Source organism: Dermacentor variabilis, chromosome 11, assembly GCF_050947875.1.
Source record: "Dermacentor variabilis isolate Ectoservices chromosome 11, ASM5094787v1, whole genome shotgun sequence".
Lineage (NCBI taxonomy): Eukaryota > Metazoa > Arthropoda > Arachnida > Ixodida > Ixodidae > Dermacentor > Dermacentor variabilis.
Window position 1 is genome coordinate 53,478,977 of NC_134578.1, and position 21,624 is coordinate 53,500,600.

At 45.5% G+C, this 21,624-nt stretch overlaps 1 long non-coding RNA gene across 1 annotated transcript; it reads left to right on the forward strand.

Moving 5' to 3' along the window:
• The first annotated feature begins 1,073 nt into the window (after positions 1-1,073).
• LOC142564842 (uncharacterized) lies at positions 1,074-20,216 on the forward strand. The gene is made up of 3 exons (XR_012824689.1): positions 1,074-1,184; positions 2,926-2,948; positions 20,129-20,216. It is a non-coding gene; the product is annotated as an uncharacterized LOC142564842 (long non-coding RNA).
• Positions 20,217-21,624: the final 1,408 nt, after the last annotated feature.

Below are 21,624 nucleotides of genomic sequence, written 5' to 3' on the forward strand. Positions count from 1 at the left end.
ACGGTGCTGAACTGCAATCTATAGTGTGTTCGTGCTCGTTCATTTTTTTCGCATAGTTTTACTGATGTAGCCTTGCGTGTGTCGAAATCCAAGTCAATATCAATTGCGTTGATGTGTTTACCAAACGTATGTGCGCAAAGAATTGCTTCCTTTGTCTAAATTAGAATTATAGATGCAATGGTGCCATGCCACTTCTCTATGCCATTTCGACGACGCCTACGCCAGTCTACTGAGGTTAACGTCCCTGTAAGGAACCCGCTACTATACACCGCGTCTGCTATCTGCCAACCCACGCTCTTTCCCACAGAGTCCACGTCATCATCTTAACACCTTTGAAAATTTTCCCGGCGTGCTGCCTAGTAGGCTACTCAGGTCATCATTTTTTCTCAAACCATTTTGCCAGAAGCATAAGCGCACGTCAACTACGGAACGTACGCACGGTTTCTGGTTTGTTCTATGAAGGCCGGCCATCCTCTGCCTCCTCCCACAACCTGCCGCCCCACCTCTCTCTTTCTTTTGGTTTTCTCCGGCCACTTCTCCGCTTCCCCGCTCTCTGCCCTCATCGTCCAACCCTAGCCTTCCCGCCAGGATGCCTAAAAACCAAATGACAGCACTTTTCAGTATCTTTCTTTACAGCTGGCCGCCGCCATCAACGACCGCCCGTGACGTCAGCCCGACAAGATTCGTGCCAATACTCGTTAAAGCTAAACCGCCGAGGATGGCAAGGCCGCCTTTGACAAGGATAGGTCTACCTATCAAAATGTTGGCCATGCTTTGTGAGGAACTATACCAATGTTTATGTAACTTCTATACTAGCTGTATATGGCCGTAATTTGGAAATATATGACATTCCCGTAGTATATATTCTGTGTTCCTCGGTTTTTTATATACTCGACACATAAAATGCTGGAAGAAACTAAATAGCCGCGTCATATTATGTGGCAGCAAAATTCAAACATATGAATGCAATGTAATTTTCTATTTTTGGCGATGCCGTTTCACCCTGCTTTTAGAATGCGGCAGCACTGAGGTTGAGGACACTTGTAAAAATGGCAAATACGACGAAAGCCTTTGCCCTGGAATATCCGTTCACATTTGTAATAACGGGAAAGGTATATGCCGTTGTAAAGAAGGATATTTTCGAAGGAAGTCAGACCAAGAGTGCGTCTTGCGAAAATTTTGTGGTGAGTGAGTAGTTATTTTTATCAGTAGTTTGTACACTTTTCAACGAGTAAAGATTAGAAAAGGAGCAGAAGCAGAAGTAAAACGAACCATTACGAAGTGCACAAATAATTGTCGCTTTGGCGGGAAATCATTAATAAGTTCGATCACGTAGCCTCCTAGTCATCATCCAATACATACGTGCACTCTAAAAACAGTTGCAACCTGGGGGTATATATTTGTCCCACATCAATTATCGTCATCTCTCGTGCTTGCGTATCCTTTCTTGAAAACTCTGCGCTCGTTACTTTCCGGTTGAGAATGCTCTGTCATGCTGATAACAAATATGCCGTTCTTGATATGAAAGTACCTGGCTCTCAGCGTTAAAGGAAGGAAATTCGGGCAAGACAGATGACGATTATTGTTGTGTGGCAAATAAACATCCGAAGAGTGACACTGTTTTTAGAGTGTGATGGGCAGCAGTGCATTGCACCTATTTTACTATAAGTAGAACGTGGTGTGTAGCCCGAAACTTAGATTTCCAGCAAGCTGTACGTTAGATGCATACTAAGCAAATGCCGCAGTAAATGACTGCTACATTGTCTAACAGCCCTAGATCGTTCTTGTGGAGCACGGTCATGCTGTTAGGCTGTGCACTAAGGCTACGTGTTTGTGCGTTAGTGCTGCATCGGTCTCTTCTTTTGGACATCCCTATCGCCCGTCGTATGCTAATGCTTTACGCAGGGCAAGCCACATGAGACATAATTGTATTTCCTCCTAGGAATTTCCCAAAAAAAACTTGCAATCAGATTTTCATGCTGCGTAACTTGAGAGCTCGAGGATAAATTCTTGAACGTGGGGCATTCTAGGGCATTCTAGAAACTTCGCAGACGCAACTTATAATCAGCTAACGCAACACAGGGGTAAATGGAGATAGCTGACTGAGGCTCTCATCTTGAGGGGGCTTAAGAATGAACTACTGATGATGATGGTTCTTCAGTCATTATAGAAGAATTTTAGCTCACGGTTATGGTAGCATGAAATTAACCACCCAAGATACGTTGCGCAACTATCAGAACATTTTTCCTACAACCAAAAGAAAAATATATACTATACAATTTGTTAGATATATAATTTAGTTCTGTTACTCTTAAACCTAGACTTAGATCTATACATATATTGATTTAATTGCATCTAAAATGTTTGGGATAATATCTTCATTAAACTCATACCCAACTAGATTTTCTTGCAATAAAAGTGTCTTCTTGGCAAAAATGCACATTAATTAGGGAAGGAACGCCTCTGCCTTCATTACACTATCAATTTGGAATAACCTACCATTACATATTAAGAAATTGTTCTCACTAACCAAGTTCAAGAAAGAACCATATTTCCTTATCAACATCTAATACTCCACACTTCTCCTATTTTTTATATGACTAACTGGTTCCCATACAGCCCTGTGCTTTGTGACCTTCTGTAATGTCCTTGATAGCAGCGTGTCCCAAAACAACAAAGGAAGCAGTGTTATGAGTCAAATTGGCAGGCATGAACCCATTGTGGTAAACAATGACAAATTTCGATCATGGCGTTGCATGAAATATGGGCAGAAGCGTTTTCATTAAGCAACTTCATTCCTAACTCATGCAACGTTGCCAACAATTTCTGTACATGATATTTATGCACTTATTCCTTAATAATGCGTTTTTTTCTTGTCCTTCAATTTCATATACGCATTACTCTCGGACATGTTTTGCAATAAAGTTCCTCTCCTTCTGGACGACAAAGTAAGCCAGTTTTCTTTGTACTTCCAAAGCAATAATAGAAATATATCTGTACGAAAGAAAGTGCACCACTTGCCGTCATGCAAGCACCACTAAATGTTTTTGGGGGGCGCCTCTCCCCGGCTTGTGTCTGAAGTACGCGCGACGGTACCGGACGTCCCGTGCACTGGTGTTCGCGCTCGGCAAACCCAGTGGTCACTGTTTAAATATTCGCTGTATGTAGTCGCGTGGTCTTTCGTGAAAGCAATGGCAGAGTGCGGAAACCCACGTCCTCACAGCTTGGCGCCCTAGCCCTAGCAGCCAGCGCAAGGTGTCCTAATTGTTACAAGGAATTTTCTAATTCTGTTTTTATTTCAAGAGCTTAGCTCATAGCTTAAAACATTATGATATTATGGCATGTGTGCGTCCATATTTCTTTAGTTCACCGAAGGTATAAGAATGCGTACAGTTGTACACGATATTGCAAACTGTGGACACCACTGACTAGGTCTGAGTCTGGCATTGTAATAAATTGTTGTAAAACCACATAATTTACCTGCCCGTGGGTCTCACTTAATCCGTTTCCACCACATGCTTGTTTAAAACGCATATTTTTGCCCAATGTTCGCTTATTACATATCATATATAGACTAAAGCATCATCTCTTTAGAAATTCGATATATTGTCCCGTTTACCCGTTTGTATCATTAAATAAGCGTTTATGAACCCGTGATTCTAAAGATCCTCATCCCATTCTCTATTTTCTGTTAAGAGATGGTGGCATGCGTTCTCCTGTCGGTTCACGTGCATCTATTGAGCAGTAAGGCTCTTTTTAAGGCATGGTTGAGCTACATTTTTGGGCTGGTGTTTGGAACTAGTTGCCACAGAGTTCGCAATATTAAACAGCTGGAACCGCAAGTCAATTTTACTAATAACATATTCCGCGAACTCGAAGGCATCAGATGGGGATGCAGGACATATTCATTATTGAGTGTACTCTTTGCAGTCATTGGCAAACGGTTGCCTGCTCTGCAATAGCCCCTAATGGCCTTTTATGCAGCTTGGAAATGATCCTTGAATAACTCTCTGCGAGAAGCCTCCGTTTATGTTTAGGCCTTCGCGCATCCACCATAACCATGGTTATGGTGGATGCTCGAACACTAAGGTTGGCAGAGATGTATCGTCACTATTTTCTAGTAACCTCTGAACAGGCAAACTATCCCCTTCTCTGAGCGCTTAACAACCGACATAGGATGAATGGGTAGAAACTTATAGAACAATTCAGGAACCTCATTCCTGTAAAGCAGTTTTGGCACGCCAGATAAGAGAAAGGTGTAGAAATTTATAGAATAATTCGGGATCCTCGTTTCTGTAAAGCCGTATTGGTAAGCTGATGTCTCGCGTTAACCTTATCTTCTCCACACTCTAAATGTTTTCCCATCTGTACAAGGAATTGCGTGTAAACCTAGTTGGCGGTAAATATTTGACACTGTAATTATTTGACACTGTCACATACTTGCATTGCGCGTCATGATAGCACTCAAGTATATATACACGGAACGTGCGATGATCGAAGCTCGGCCGCCGCATTCCTATCTGCAGTTGACGGGAAGCGACAGCATAGAGACAAACGAAGACAGCAAGTACAAGTCAGGGGAAATTACTTGCACTTACTGATTCCAATTAAAGAAATTATAAATTCAGGGAAATAAAACTGGATAAGAAACAACTTGCCACAAGTGGGGAACGATTTCACGTCTTCGCATTACGTGTGCGATGCTCTACCAATTCAGCTAGGGCGGCGCCGTTCCCCCATCCACTCTGTGTGGTACTTATGAGTTGCTACTAAAACTAACCCTTGGAGTGTTAGCAAGCGCGTTCACTCGCAAACCTTGGCGGCGGCTGTGGAACATCCTTTCTGCCGCAGGCGTCACGAGTACGTGATCTTCTTGGGCAAAGTAAACTGGTCAATAAACCTACACATGCAACCTACAAGCATCAATATCGTCGGATTCGAGACCCTCCATATGTAAATGAGGGTCCGAGCGTAAAGAAACTCGACCCCACTCCGCAATTCCGGCAGGCCTAGGGACAAACGCATACAACACGCGCAAATAAACTTTCCCACCGTAGTGCCTAGGCAGAGTCAGATATTCAAGAAGCAAGGCCCCCAGATTTTCTCTTTCGCACCCGCTCTTACTCCCGCCTCCTCAGGAAACGTCGAGCCCCTCGAGAAACGCCACGCCCTACTGCACCTACTAGCAATTGTAGAAATGCGGCCCAAGAGCACGCTACCACCGGTGCCACCCGAAGTAGAACGACCCCTACAGCCTCCCTACCCTCCCCCCCGGTCCTAACGCGCGACGGAAGATGGCACGCTTCCTCTCCGCTTTCCTCCCTTTCGGGCGAGAGACTGAGCCCCGAACGCTGGCTCACCCTCACATGCTTTCACTCTCACATAAAGCATACGGCGCGCGTCCGCGAATTTATCGCCCTTTGAGTTTATACGGAACCTCTCGACAACGCCGATGGCAGAAGTGCGCTCGAAGTGTCCCTATAATTGCGATCGCAAGGTGTTCGAAATGCATGAACGCTCTGAATGACAAGCGCATCTCGTGCGGTGTCATAAATTCAATATCCTGCATCGCGCATATTCTGCAAATACATGGGTGACGACACATTCATTACAACGTCGGTGCTTTATTTCGACGGCTGTAATTATTATAACATACTCAACAGAAGGCTATAAGCTATAAAGATAATTAGATGTCTCAAGGCACTGCATACCTTTTGCTGATACTGATACGAGTCCTTATCTGTTTGAGGTCACGCGCACGGAGTACCACAAACAGGAGCACCGACTCACCTCATAGGGCGTTCCAACTTGTGTCCCGGTGAACCAGCTGCTTTCTGGCTCAAATCATAGATGTCGCGCTATCCTGTTACCCGCATCCAGAGCTGTGTCTATCTTGGCTGCGTAACCTGCAGCAGCCCAAGCGTGCCGTCGCATGTATTTAAGCATAGAGCGCTTTCTGTCTCTTGACAAGCTCTTTTATTTATTATTTATTTCTTTATTTTTGAGAACATACTGTAGGCCCCAGGAAGGGCCCAAGCAGGAGGGGCATTGGTAGCATGCAAAAAATTTTGGATTGATAATTGCAAAGGCAAATGTACAATAAGAAAAATAATACAACTGAACAAAATGTAAACCACCGCGCGAAATCAGCAAATCAAAGTTATAAAAAATAGCACCAATGCATATCCTCCGCAGTATTAAAGCAGTATATAATTTATTTGTATATTTATATATTAAATTATATAAAAAGAACGCATAGAAAGGAAACAAATTGAACATCTCAATTGCTCAATAGCCTCAATGCTAAATAGATGTGCTACAGGCAAATTGTTCCAGTCTGATATGGTTCGGGGAAAGAAGGAATATTTGAAAAGGTTAGTCCTCGCGAGATAAGGTGTTAGAGATTCAGCATGTCGATGCCTTGTACGGCGGGCTACAAGTGATTTTAAAAAAGGGTGTAGGCTAAGAGATGAATGGTTGTTCTTAAGCAAGAAAATGAATTTTAGTCTGTGAATTTTTCTTTGTAATTGCAATGTTTGAATGTTGTGTGTTAGCATTAGGGTGACTGGGGAGTCAGTTGAGTGGTATGTGAAAAAAATGTTTCTTAGGGCTTTGCGATGTATCAACTAAGGAATTAGTGTTATTTTGGGTGAAAGTATCCCACGCAATGCATGCATATTCATGTTTAGCACGGATGATTGTATAATAAGCTGTTAATCAAGTGTTAAGGAGAGTCTGTTTCAACTTATTTATCAGAAAGGAAAATTTACGAAAAGCCGATTTACATATGTTGGAAACATGCGTGTTCCAACATAATTTGTTAGTTATTGTAACACCTAGATATTTGTATTGATTAACTTGTGTGAGAGGCTTTCAAGCGACGCAGTAAGGAAATGATAAATTGTTAATTTTTCTGGTAATTTCAATTAAAACTGATTTGCTAGAACTTAGTTCCCTATTCCACTTACGACGCCAGGGTGCTATGTTTTGAAGGTTAGATTGAAGTGGGATTTGGTCCTCACTGCAAGTTATTTCATTAAACAGCACACAGCCATCCGCGAACAACCTTATTTGCACAGGCGCTGTAATTATGTTGCCGATGTCATTAATATATATTAGAAATAATAAGGGTCCTAAGACGCTGCCCTGTGGCACACCTCAAATTACAGGAAGCTCATCTGAAAAAGTTGTGAATTTCAACGAACTGCTTACGGTTGGTTATGTACGCAGTTATCCAATTAATTAGGTACTTTGGCAGGTTAATCAGTGTAGAGGTATGCGCATTTCCGCTGTCGCCCATGTGTCACTGTGTGTGAGCTCGTGCTAGCGAATACTGCTTGTCGCCTAATTTTGCGGAATATTTTGTTGTTCATAAATCCACAGAAGTTTACCCCTGTCGGTGTCAGTATCACGGTAGCTGCTGCTGTAAACAACAGAATGTTTAGCCACCGCGGATACTTACTGGTTTTGCCATTGTGTTCTTAAGCACGACGTAGCAGGACCAAATCTAGGCCGCAGCGGCCGTATTTTGATGGGGGCAATATGCAAGAACGCTGGTTTACCATGCATTGGATGCACGTTAAAGAACCCATGTTGGCCAAGATTATTCCGGAGTGTCCCACTGCGTCCCAGTTATCGTTCATCCGAGAATTTTTTACGTTTTTACTCATTGCGGTGTCGGCTATTTTTGGTACCACCGTTCGGTCACGCCATCGACGCCGATGGATTTTTGCGTAATCGAATATTTAATGCTTTCTCACTATAATACAGAATACGGAGCTCTATTTTTGTTCTTTTTCATAATTATTTTTCCCTTTTTTGATGCAGACAAACCTATATCCTATTTCCTATCGTTTACTACGAGCTAACCCAATGAGATCGCTATTAGCACGCATCACGTTTTGTTTATTTAAAGTGCCTAACAGCGAACCGTACTTATCCAAACTGGTCAAACGCTTACGCGCATCAAGCTGTCTGTTTGCCTGCCATAAAGCTTACATTGACCAAGAAAGCAAGAATGCTGTCATATTTACCGGACCACTGAGGTGCGAGAAAAGGTTCTGCTTCATGAAATCCCAAGTTTCTCCAAGTAATTCAGTTGCGCGCTCGTTTTATCGGGCACTTGTGTCACTTGTTGAAAACATCTTTCATTAGGTAAACCTGGTCGCGACCCGTTTTCAGCTGAGTCTGGGAATTCAATTTCATGAGAAGAATACTGCCATATTTTGTTGTAAAGAAATTGATTGCTTCCGCATCTCCTTTTGTTGCGTGTCCTTCAGCGTTAGTAATTCCTTTGTTGAGGGCTCAGTTTGGCGAAGGCAAGGAATATACGCTTTGACGGCTCAAGAGCTGAGGGTCGACTGGCTTTATTCAAAAGTAAAAACAGGTTTGCCGAGTGGCTGTGGCAGCGCTCTAGTCGGGCAGCCACCTCAATTCCAAGAGCAGGTGGAAATGACCCCATGGCGAGGCAAGAAGAGGTAAACTGGATTTCCGTGAACCGGGGCCAACGTAGTGACGGTCAGTCGCTACAAGCCCCCCCCCTCTCCGCCCCCTTGGAATGCCGGAGACTTAGGTGTGAATGACGGAAGGAATGAAGTGTTAATATTCATAAGAGACTTGTTTGACGACGCGGTCGCATGACACTGTCTCTTTGCTGCCAACGTCAATCTTCAAGGTTTTCTATGAACGCGGAACCGCAGGAAAGAGGCCCTCATAGGAAGGAGTCAGTGGTGGCTTGATAAAGTCGCTCCGCAGAAAGATGTGTGTGGTTGTGTTCATTGTCGGGAAACTAAACATAGGCTGGCAGCGGGCTACACGTGGGGGTTTAGGTCGAAGCTGGTCGAGCCAGGAATGTAGCTTCTCTAAGTGCTGCGCGGCCGCTGGCGGAGTGTCTTGCTGGGTGCTGAAAAACTGGCCTGGAACGCGGATTGCTGACCCACACTGCATCTCGGCTGCGCTGACTCCAAGCTCATCCTTGATTGCTTTTCGCAGCCGCATTAGTACTATAGGGGTAGCCTTTCGCCCCAGTGCTGTCTGTCGAACGTGGCGCTCAATAACGCCTTCAGTTGTCGGAGGAGACTCTCGACCATGTCTTTGCTTTGAGGGTGGTAAGCCGTGGTGTTATGAAGGCGCGTGCCGAGGGGTCTCCCCAGGGCAGAAGAAAGCGACCTTTGGAATTGTCGGCCTAGGTCAGTAGTCATGCACAAAGTGCAACTGTATACCGTGACATCTACGTAGCAACAAATGCTTCCACCACTGTTTCGGCCATGATGCCTTGTAGAGGCGGCGCCTCAGCTCATCTTGATTACCAGTCGACGCACGTGAGGAGGTACAGGCTTGGTAAACAAACTTCAGGCCTCTATGAACGGCCAGGGAGCGGCTGCGCTGCCACCGTCGGCGCGCTGCCGCTCGCTTGCGCCGAGGATAAGGAGGGCGATTGAAGCACGTCTCTTACTTTCAAGCATCCTGTGATAACAGCGCTCGCGAAAAACTAGTGCGACGTTTGTTCTGCCAGCTGCGAGCTCGTCTTGCGACCGCTGTGGTATGGGGCTTCGTGCGAGTGAATGCGGTGGCCGTGGCGAAACTGCCCGGTTTCCATTCAGCGCATTATAGTAAAAAGTTTTCCTAATCATTAAAATTTCCAATTAGAGTTTTATCCCACACATTCAAAAGGAAAGCCTTCGCATTATGGTTTTAGATATACATTTTGAATGTATTTCCGAGTGCGATGAAACAAAAGATAAAATATAAACATGGCATCTCTAAGTGCTATCTAGCGTTGTATCAGGTTGCATTGTAACGTACGGGCAATTCCCACGCCATTCGTTTAAAAATAACCAGAAGCAGTAATTTCGACTACAAAGGCTCTCTTCGTGAAGCGCCTGTAACCACCTTTACAATATTTCAAATACGTAGACCACAAGACCACACTTCTCCACTAAGGGACGACCAGACGAGTGTGTTCGACGTTGATTTGCTTTAAATAAACTCAGTGAGATTTTGAAAATTTTTCGGAACTAGAAGAAGTTTGCCCTGCCTGAGTAGCCGATTGGGTTAGGCCCATTCCCTCGGCATTTCGGAAAGTGCCCACTGCCTGGCCTTTTTTTATAGCTTCGTCCATACTACCTCATTGTCGTTAGGGCCCACTTTCAAACATAAATGAGGACAGTGTAAGCTGATACCGTTTCCCTTCGGCACCATGCGTTTGAATCCCGTAAAGTAGACCACGGCGAAAAGATTATAACATTTTTGCACAGTGAAGGCGTCACACCGGCGGCGCTGTCGTCACGGGTTCACTGAAAGAGGTATTTCGGATATAGTTTACTGAGACGTCGTTCGTCTCTACAAAAAAAAGATTCACAGGTGCTTTTTCAATAATGGGTTATACCTATCATCCTTTCAACCAAAGTATAGACCTTGGCTAGTTTACAGTCAAACACAAGGGCAAGCTGAACCTGTTCGGGGCAACCACAGACCAAACCACACTTAATGCCTTGAAGGCATGCTGCCCCCGGTAAGTTCGTCGAGAGCTGCAGGTGACACTCTGAAGTTTATGCTTTCTTTATTAATTTGCTACTTGTGACATTCATGATGAAAAGAAAGACGAGGTGCCATTGTCGCACATAATTTAATACAGAATTCAGCCGCTAAAGGCAGATCTTGGCTACGATCCTCACAAAGCGCCCGTGTTCGAGCATGTGCAGGAATATTCATAGCGTTGTCCCTTTAATTTGGTCCCGATTTGGTGATGATTTGGTGATGATTGCGGCACTCGGAATAGGGAAATTTGAGCGTATTCGCGTTTGACAGCGGCAACCAGAGACCTCCGCCCGCTCATCCAACATACGCTGCAAACGGCGTGCTAGCCGGTCGGGTGGCTTCCGCATCGCCACCATAGCGTTCGCGCCGCGCTCGCCGCACTAGTTTTAACTCGGCAGCATTAAGGAGCCCGCGTCGTAGAAAATCCGGCGCCGGCATCACGCATCGCATTCGGCAAAAACATTCTCGTACCGCATATACGTAGGCCTTTCAGGCGACGTAAGGGATGCACTGAAATAATTTCATTTCTCAAGCTCAAGTACGTGAACAAGTCGTAAACTACGGCTTACAACCTACAGACATGACAGCTCTCGTATTGTAGTTTAAATATGCGAGAAAACATAATTCTGTTACGCGAAAACTCAAACCCTTTTTCCAGCGTTTCTAGAATGCATAGACCGGAGACGGCGCCCGCCATTTGCGCACGCCGGCGTGTAAATATCTCAGAGACCACGGAGCAGCGCGCCCGTTTCCTTGAAAGACTGCCAGATAGCGCTCGCCTCCGCCGCATCGCGGCTCCTGCAAGAGGACGCGTTACGACCAGAAATCCCGCCTTCGTGCATAACGTTTGACCACAAGCGTTTCCCGGTAAAAATTACATACTCCGCAGTCGCCGGGAAGCGTGAGTAGCAGTCAGGGATCTTTGAGTATCATAGCGTTCCACTCTTAGAGGCGAGGCTTAAGCGCCTTCCAAATTTTTTTCACGAGCGCTGTTATCAAAGGATGCTTGAGAGTAAGAGACATGCTTCCCTCGCCCTATTTTGGTGCGAGCGAGCGGCGGCGCGCACGGATGGTGGCAGCACCGCGATATCGGAGCGCAGCCGCTCCCCGGCCCTTCATAGCGGCCTTGAGTTTTTTTTTTTTTTTTTAACGAGACTTCATCTGAAACCTTGGCACGGCGGAAGACGCCTCACCAAAAACTATTCTCGACGCGCATGGCGGCTGCACGGCCGCCACTATCCGCCACGTTGGCCGTTTGATTGGCTGTCGAGAGCTCACGTGTCTTGAAATTTCTGCCGGGAAATGGAAGTTTTGCAACCCACAATTTTGCGTTTTTATCAAGATGATGAAACGTGACGTGGTGCAGCAAATTTTATCGACTAATAAATTTTTTGGACCTTGGTAGCTATATTGCGACTTTCAAAAAGAAAGTGACCGGTAGCGCACAGAAGACTAGTGCAATGCATCTGCGATTTCGTGAATATGTGGTGGTGATCCAAGATAGGCGCCACGTCAGGTTGCTGAGTGGCTGAAGGAATATGCAGTGGGGAGCGTCACAGGAAGGGCCATTTCGCAAACGTCAATTTGACGTTGCGTGACGTTGCGCTGGGCCTCCATTGCAGAGATTTTCCGCCATTGTTTGTGGTGTGACGGGCAGTGTGATTTATGCTAATGAGCCGCCATAAGCAATGGTGGCCGAAGAGAATGCGTATCCACATTTTCCCTGTCGTTTGGCGCCATGAAAATCTTTTGTTGATAACGCGTGATCAGAGCATTTGCATCGTTCTCGGGTGGTGTTGGCATTCGTGTTCTAGACCGTTATTTTTAAAAGAACGCGTTTATATGAAATAATATTGGTTGAACATAAACTTTCTCCAATGTTATTCACTTTTCACTACTGCGTTTGTATTCTAATCAAGATTTATTCCTTTTCGCACAATCAGAAGTTACGACAATGGCGTCGCTTTAAGTTATAAAAAGAAATGTCGTAAGGTGGCGCCTAAATTTCCTCACGCGGTGCGAGTAACCAGCGTAGTGAACAAAAGATGGCAGCGCCGGCGCTTGCGCCGCGCAAGCGCATATCTCTGGCGTGCGCAATGATATCGGTGATATTCGACCTATCTCAACCAGCCGAGTCGGGCTGAGTCACTTGCGTTTCACGAGATAGTGATAATGTGGCCTAGAACGTGCGCGCATCACCGCTGGTAGGCCGCGTATGTATAGTCTGAAGGTAGAAAACAAGCGCGTTGGCGCCAACATACGATGACTCATTCCGTTTCCCGGGTGCACGCTTCCTATAGCTAATGAAGCAGACGACGGCTTGTACGCAGCAGATGACGGAAGCGACAAGTGTTTTCGACGGAAGAATCATGCGCTTTGACCTAGCTGCTGTAGTTTTACTGCGGAGGAAAACTGCTTTGTCTTACCGAGAACCTTAAGTTCAGTGTCTTCATTTCAGTTTCTTCATTTCAGTTTCTTAGGCAAAACGTCAAGCTTGCGTCACGTTACGAAAGCGAAATGGCCATCAGCGCCATTTTATACGCGTCGCGTCTACGTCACGCATCGGAGAAAATGGTGGAACGTTCAGAATAGAGTTCCAAGTCTAAATGCAAGTGATCTTAACGGCTTGCTGGTGGTCGAAACGGCTGCACCGCTGAACGCATGTGCCGGGTCACTGTGACGGCTAGACAGGCTTGGCAGCTTCTTGCCCAGCTTCGAACGTCTTTATTGATCCATGGCAAGACGAAGCGGTCTGTGATACGCCTCTGTCACTCTGATCATGGAGAAAAATTTCAACAAGAGCGGACACTCCCATAGAGCCCAGCGGCCGAATTGACTAGCGCACCAGGCGAATGGTATTAACATCTTCCGGTTTCGGTTTTAGCGCGCGCGTTTTGAACGCCAGTTGGTACATGGCACGCCGGCTCCGCTGATCGGCGCGGCATTTTTTTTTTCGCTTCTACTGCTGAAGCACGCGCCGCCTTTGCGCGGAATCGGTTTATCGTTTTTATAAAAATTATTGCGAAAGACCTCTACAAGCCTCCACCGAACCTGTGTCACGTGCAATTTCATAAAGAAAACGCAAGACGTCTTCTGAAATGATGAAATGTTTATTTTGCTCTAGAAGCTTCAGCAAAGGGGAACCTCCGGAAGGAGGCAAAGTCCCACAAAGCCCCTTGTGGAAACGTTGTCCGTAGGCCGGAGCTTATCTTCTTCGGCAATGGCTGAACACGCCATGTCCTCTAATAAATAATGTTGAGCCAAAATACAAAACAACGCATTATCTAAAAGTGCCAAGGGCAGGCAGAAGACGGCATTATAAAATTAATGCCTCGATTCTCTTTTTACGCCGTTGTTGGCGTTATCATTTTTTGGTGTCACCGCCTAATCGGAACGGCCGGAATGCGCGCATAGTTTGTTGTGAGAGTGGGGCGCGTGTTATCAGCTGAAACACGTAATCTTTTGGCATGGAGATACCGAGAGAGCCCTGAGTAAGAGTGCATATTCGGTTAAACAACGGTCCTTTTCAACGTTGCCACTCGTGCAATGCAGGTTTGCATGTATATTAGGCCGTGCATGCTCCTGGGCACAGTGCGTCAGATCCCGCAACTGCCGCATGGTATCGCCCCGCAGAGCAAGGCCGCCTGCTCGTGTGCTCTACACAGACGTGGACGCGGCTGTACACTGAGGTGGCTACAACACAGGCTCTCCGCCAGACCCGGTTACACGCTCGCAGATGCTTTCTAGTCGCACTCAAGACGGATTCCTGGGTGCAAAGCCTGTTTTCAGTCCCTCAGAAGACAGAAGTATCAAGTTCTTGAGCTTCTCGGTCATATTTGTTACGCGTCCTGCCGGCGCAAGCAACACACTCACGTGTTATCACTCTCGGAAATCGCTCGTCGCGTTTTCGACAAGCGGGAGCACCGAAATAATGTATATGTTGTTGCAGGCCGATAAAAATCGTCACAAACTTGTCCCACTAAAATTCAGTACAAGCAAAACTAACTCACATCGGCCGGCTTGCTTTCTTGCCAACAGCTTCACAACCCCAGGCGCGGCGAGCATGCCTCAAAAGTATACGAAAAAGTTACGAAATAAATTACAATAATTTTGGGGGGTCAGAGAATGCGTCACGAACTTCTCCCAGTAAGGTTCAGTACACGCGAAACTATAACTGCGGCACACAGCCGAGCTGCTTTTCGCTAACTGCGCCACTATATACGCCGAGCGCGGCCACTGTGCTTGAAAAGTACCCCAAAAAGTATGGACATTAGTTACAATAATGTCTGGGCTCAGAGAAAGCGCCAAAACTTGTCCGCGTAAGATTCAGTACACCCGAAACTGCGTCACACCGCCGAGGTGCTTTTCGTCACGAAGTCAGGTGCAGCGAACTTGCCGAAAAACTACCGAAATAAGTAAAAATAATGCTTGGGCTAATAGAAAGCGTCGCAAACATATCCCAGTACGAGTAATTAACTCAAGTTAACTAGGCTTGGACGGCGAAGCTGTTTTTCGATAACTGCGTCACTATATGAGTTCAGTTTTGTGCGGTAAGCCTAAATGTGCTTGAACGGCTTCACAGACAGTCAAACAATATTACTCACCTTGATGTAGTCCACTAGTGCAGCGGTACCGTGTCGAAATGCAGACGGAACACCAGAGAACGCCGGAAGCCCAAAAAGCGGACTACATCCAAAACAGACGGGTTGCCGAGCACGCGAACTTCGCATGCGCAGCCGGCCTCGCTCGCTCCTGTGGCATGTCTGGCGCATGACGTGTGCACGCGCGTCTGGCGTGCCGCTAGCTTGTTGCCAGGCAACGCAAGAGAAATAAGTCGCAAAGTATAAGTTCATTTACACGCAAAACTTTTTTAGTTTAAGTGGGAAAGAATAAAAAATATAAAACGTCTGTAAGTTCATTTCACATTCTTTTTTTCTGCTGCTCGCGTCAACTTACGGATGGAGTTGAAAGTAGGCGTGACGTGTTTCCTGTTGCCAATTTTTGCCGAGTGTCCCCTCTTGTTGAATTTCTTTCTCTATGCACTGATGCTGAGATGGCTTCGCCCGTGCAGTGAATCGAATATTGGCCGCCGAAAGTGATAAGCCGTGAACGGCTTAGGAACTACCTGCGATATGTCGCCCGTGACCTATGTTGTGTAGGGAAGCTGCACCTCCGCAAGCTGGAGCATGCAACGAGCCTTCCTTGCTCAATCGGCTCAGCTCAGGGTCGTTTTGCTCGGCGGAGGCTAGAGCTTGTAAATCCACATGGCCAGCAGGCCCAGCGCCGATCCGCGACAGTGCGTCAGCTGCCTGATTTTCGGTCCCAGAGATATAGCGGATGCCTGTAGAAAATTTGGAGATAAAGGAAAGTTGCCGCAGCTAACGCTCTTAGTACGAGCAACTGTTGTTCTTGAAAATGGAGGTTAACTGCTTATGCCGCGTCAGAATGTAAAAGCTACAGCCTACAGCACACAGGATGCTGTGAAAATTTATGAGCCCCAGAAACTCGCGCAACTTGCAGAGGGAGGTTGTACATGGGGAAGTTGTCGATAGCCTGCACCCGTGATTCCAGTAGCTTGATGCCTTGGGCTGAAATGCGATGGCCGAGAATATCTAGGGCCTCGTCTCTGAAAATGCATTTATGGGCATTTAGGACCAGGCCGTATTCATCCAGTCGCTCAAATCGAAGACGAAGGTGCTCCTTGTGCTCCTCGTCTGTGCAACTTGCAACAAGAATGTCGTCAAGGTAGACGAAAATGAACGGGACCTTGCGCATAACCTAGTCCATGAGCCTTTGAAAAGTGCGCCGCATTCTTCAAACTGTAAGGCATACGGACAAATTCCAATGGGCTAAATGGAGTAGTGATTGCTGTCTACGGAGTGTCGCTGGGCTCGACAGGAACTTGGTTGTACGCGCTCATTAACTGGATCTTGCTGCATATTTTGGTCCCTGCGAGATGAGCGCCGAAGTCATGTATGTGGAGAAGGGGTTATTGATCCGGAGTAGTGAGGCATTCAAATCTCGGTAATCACCGTAAGGCCGCCAGTCGCCACTGTGCTGCTTTGGAACCAGATGGAGAAGCGAAGACCAATTGCTAAAGGAAGGACGAATAACGCCGATCTGAAGCATGCATTCGAACTCAGGGTGAGCGACTTCCAACCAACATTCAGCGAGCCTCCGTGATCGAACGGCGACAGGTGGGCCGGTGGGTGTGATGAGATGCGTCACCTTTGTTTCTCTGGCAGAGCATCGCTTCGAGGCTTCGTGAGTTAGGGGTACTCAGCAAGTATCTTTTGTCGTACGTTGACACCGCCCAAAACGTACGGATGCCAGATAAGATGAGGTTGGACTGCAGGCCAAGTACATCGAGGGATGTGGCGTTATTCTTTGGGCGCCGATCGCGAACACTCACATGTAAGTTTGAAATGGCTGAGGAAGTCCGCTCCCAGTATGGCAAAGCTGACGTCGCAAGCGGACGTTTCTTTTGGCTTGCTATAACTCTAATCCCGGCAAGAGTAACTTTATTGATTTAATGGAACAAGAAGATAAACTTTATTAAAAAGAATGTGGAAATGCGATTTCCTAACATAGCTGGACTTATTTTCGCCTTTAGCGTCTCCTAAGCGCGGGCTTCACGAAATTAGCAATCGGATATCATGGTTCTCAGCTGTTTCAGGACATGTATTCTCCAATGCGCTGGCGTGCTATTTTGATTTGCCTACCTGCGGAGAAACAAGTTGTTTGGCTGATAATTGTCCTCAGTGTAATATATTCGCTATTATAGTTATAAAGATCTGCATAAACGTGAAAAGTGTTCTAGAGTAGGTATATACTATTCGAGAGTGTTTCACCCATATTCGCATGTTGTTCCTCGAGTATCCAGAAACGACAAGACAGCTATTACAAATGCATCATAATAAATTAAATTAAATTCTGGGATCCTACGGCCCAAAACCACAACATGATTGAGGCACGCCTTCGTAGGGAGTCCCAGGGTAATTTAGACCTTCTAAGGTTCTTTCACGTGCATTGAATGCACGGGACACAGCAGTTTTTCGCATCTTTCACCTATTGAGGTGTGACAGCTGCGACCGGGATTTGATCACGCACCCTTGGGCTTAGCAGCGCAATGCCAAAGCCACCACCATGCGTTAATTCATCGTGATTTATTTCCCCTTTAATAAATCGCAGTGCGTCTCTGACAAGCAATCGTATTTCTTAGGGATGCGCAGATATCGGAAATTATAGATAACGCAATAATTATTATCCTATTCGATTTGGTCCTCTTAATGAACAGTCACTAGTCACAAATGCGCCTATTTTTCGAATAATTTTCGAATATTTAACACTACACAATGTACACCATCAAATATGGAAAACAAAAAATGATGAAAATTTCACCATTGATTTGAAAATAAAAGTTTACTCTCTCTCTCTCTCTCTCTCTCTCTCTCTCACCATTTCCACAGCAGACAATGTGGCGACTGGGGGTCCGCAGATGTGGAATGTAATTTGCTCGTGGAAGAGTCAAGGAACGTGGGGCTGGGCCCGATATCCAGGACGTTTACAAACAAGTTTATATTACATATTTACAAGGAAATTCAAAGTAGTACAGAGAAAGCTCAAAAAAAAGTTGTAGCAGCCAATGACTCCAGCCGACCGTCGCTCTATTTATCCCCTGCGTGGTCATTGTTCATTCCGCTCACCCAATCCGGCGTCAGGAGACCGATGACCTCAGGTCCCACCTATCCGTAGTTTTGTTGCCCTTTCCCTCCAAATGGTGCTTTGTGGGAAACACACACACATCACTGCGCACAAACAGGGGATGGTGAATAGCCCAATAAACCCGTCTACGGCGTGGACGTGCCATTTTGGGCGGCTGACAGGTGAAGGACCGTATCCTTGCACTGGCCGCGTCTCCTGCGTGGACATGCCAATTTGGGCGGCCGACAGGTGAAGGACCTTATCCTTGATAAGTGCTCAAACCTTTCCGGACCAAGGAATTCCAGTAGTGGCCATACAAAATCCCTTTAGAGAACGACCTTGACGAGGCCGTTGACTCGTTTCACATGATCGCGTTATCCGTGACCGGAGGTTGTGACGGGCTGAACGGTCGATCACAACACATAGACCAAGAAATTACATAAATCAGGAAGCCAACCTTTTCCATCTAAACTAGTAATCAATTGTGCTATAATTTCTCCCAGACACGAAATTCGGCAATAGTTCTTTTTTATTTATTTATTTATTATCCTGCTCATCGACGTTGTATCCATGTCTTCTTCCGGGGACTAAATATAAATAGGCTCGAATGTTACATGTTTGAGGGAATGATGGAGACATCTGCAACAACCATCCAACCTTGAAAAAAAAAGGCGCCTTTGCCTTCACTGCACGAAACGCGCATTCCCATTCATGGGCGTAACGATATATAGAGATTCTTCGGATGTGAGAAGACAGCCTTTTAAATCTTAATAACATAAATGCGCGACCACGCACCCTCCTAATAAATTTGATTATTTGCGGTTGTCTGCTCCATTCGAGATTTTCATATAGCATGCTTCGCAGTGTGGAGCGTAAGGACGGAAACACTCATCCTAGAAAGTGCTAGGGTGTCATCTGTCTGTTATAATAATGGTGGAAAGGGTTTTCATTATTCAAAAGGTATTCGAGGAGTATTAATTATTCGATTCTACTTGATTCGCTTTTAGAACTGTTCGCTTAGTATTCAATTCGGTCTGAAAAATTACTAATCGCACACCCTTAGTTCTCTAATTAAGTAATAAAAGGAATTAAAGACTAATGCACTGGAATAGTCATAGCAGCTTTCTGGTCCTATATTCGGTAGTAGTCGGTATTATTGATGCCTGGAAGTTTTATATTTAACATTCTCGGCGATTCCACTGAGCTAGGATTTGCGTTCACAAAACTGATCGCACATAAAATCACTTTGTAATTCGTTGATATTGGCCTGTGCTTCGGCAACGAGCACTCGGCATAGCCGCTGGTGTTAGAGCTAGCGAATTTTGGAATTTATACTCTGCGCAGTTGCTAGCATACCTGAATGGCGCAGTGCCCATTTTCTCTTTGTTGGTAACTCGTATTTAGTGAGGACAGCTCATTATATTTCATTTTTTTTCGCAGCAATCTACTTCGATGCGTCTAACACAAAATCGAAGATTAATTTGTATGCTAAGGCAGAGTACCATAAACAAAGGAAAAGGTAACAGAAGCCATCCCAGCAGGAGAACGATGCTAAGAAATCGCGCACTTATTGGCACCCTCAAAATAAAAAAAATGCAACCTGACGTTCGAAATTAATTGAATTTTTGGGTTTTAGGTGCCAAAACAATGATTTGATTATGAGGCACGCTATAGTGGAGGACTCCGGGTTAATTTTGGCCATCAGGGGTTCTTTAGCGTGCCCTAGTGCATGGGACCACGGTTGTTTTTGCATTTCGCCCCCATCGACATGCGGCCACGGTGGGCCTGACTTTTAAACCTGTAGTGCTGTCTATGGTGAACGTAGAAAAGCAATGCAATTGAATTACATATGTGTATCTAAACTTAATATCGTGTACTCATGCAGATATTCAACTCCCAAGGCGACTTATACCTATTTGGAGTGTCAAGTGAAATAGAGATCAGCTGGCCAATCAAGTGCATGATTTCTACATACACTTGGAGCAGCACCAACATTGTATCACGGCAAGTTCGTTACATGAAAGGAAACCGGGTAAGTAAGAAAATATAATCCTTATTTCTTACCAGGTTGGGAAAAGCTGTATTGTCAAATTATCTTGTAACTTAAATCAGACTTTGCGGCTCCCTCCGTATTAACAATATTTCATGCACTTTTATTTAAAACTGATATCCTGGATCAATAAACTTGACACTTGAAACATACGAACTGTGTAAATTTACAAAGCTATTTATAACAATCAAAGAAAACACATTGCATGTTATCGTTAGGAGTGCTCGCTGTCCGAAATTTTTACATTTGCAATGCGCGGCTAAATTCAAGCCGCGTCCACGAAATCAGATATATTACAGTCCCCCGCACTTTTTTGAGAGCACTCTTGTGCTCGTATACACTGAAAAAAAAAAACTTCTGGCAGAACCGCTCTCGGCACGACTGTCGACGAAATATAGTCACGTTCTGATGATGGGGAAAAAACGAATGTCACTTTTTTTTAGGCGAACCTGGGCCCAGCAAAACGAGTAACACTCAAAATAATGATTGCGGCGAGCACACTTATCAATCGTCAAAAATCTTATTTGTAGGTCAAGCGCGTCGGTTTTCACACATCACTCGTAGATAGTCCCATCTTAATCGCTGGTGCTCGCATATCGTCGAGAAAATGCAACACTATTTGCATCGCGCATACAGACTGATTACACGCGGTTCAGCGAGAGTATAGACAACGAACAGAATCAAAGGTAAGGTTCGAAAGAGTTCCAAACATTGCCGGCGCGTCTTGCACTGAGCGATAACGTTGTTTGCAGTTGAAATGCTGTTCCCGTAAAAAGGATCAACAAGTACACGTGTCAATATCAATTAGCACTCAAGCAATGCAGACACATCCCATAATGCTGCATGTACCTTCGTTTATCACCGGTTGTAATATTTCTGATAATTTGGTTGTTTCAGCTATCTGTTACACAAGGCTGTCGGCGCGATCGTCCTACTTTCCTGACATTCACTATGACAATCGCCGGCATGGTGGGCAAGCCGTGACAATAGGTGACGAAGATAAACTAAATGTAATTATGGAGTTTTACGTGCCAAAACCACCATCTGATTATGAAGCGCACAGTAGTGGAGGACTCCGGAAATTTTAAACACCTGTGGTTCTTTAACGTGCACCTAAATCTAAGTGCACGGGTGCTTTCGCATTTCGATGACGAAGAAAGAACGGCGTCGATGAAACAACGTACGCTGTGTGACCGCGATGGCCTCACAACAATGCGGCGATGATCCTGAAATGATGAGTACGATCGAACGAAGATAACGACACGATGACGGCTTGAGGGCAATGAGATGGCGAAAAGTTAATGGCATGATGAAGCAATGACGTCATTATA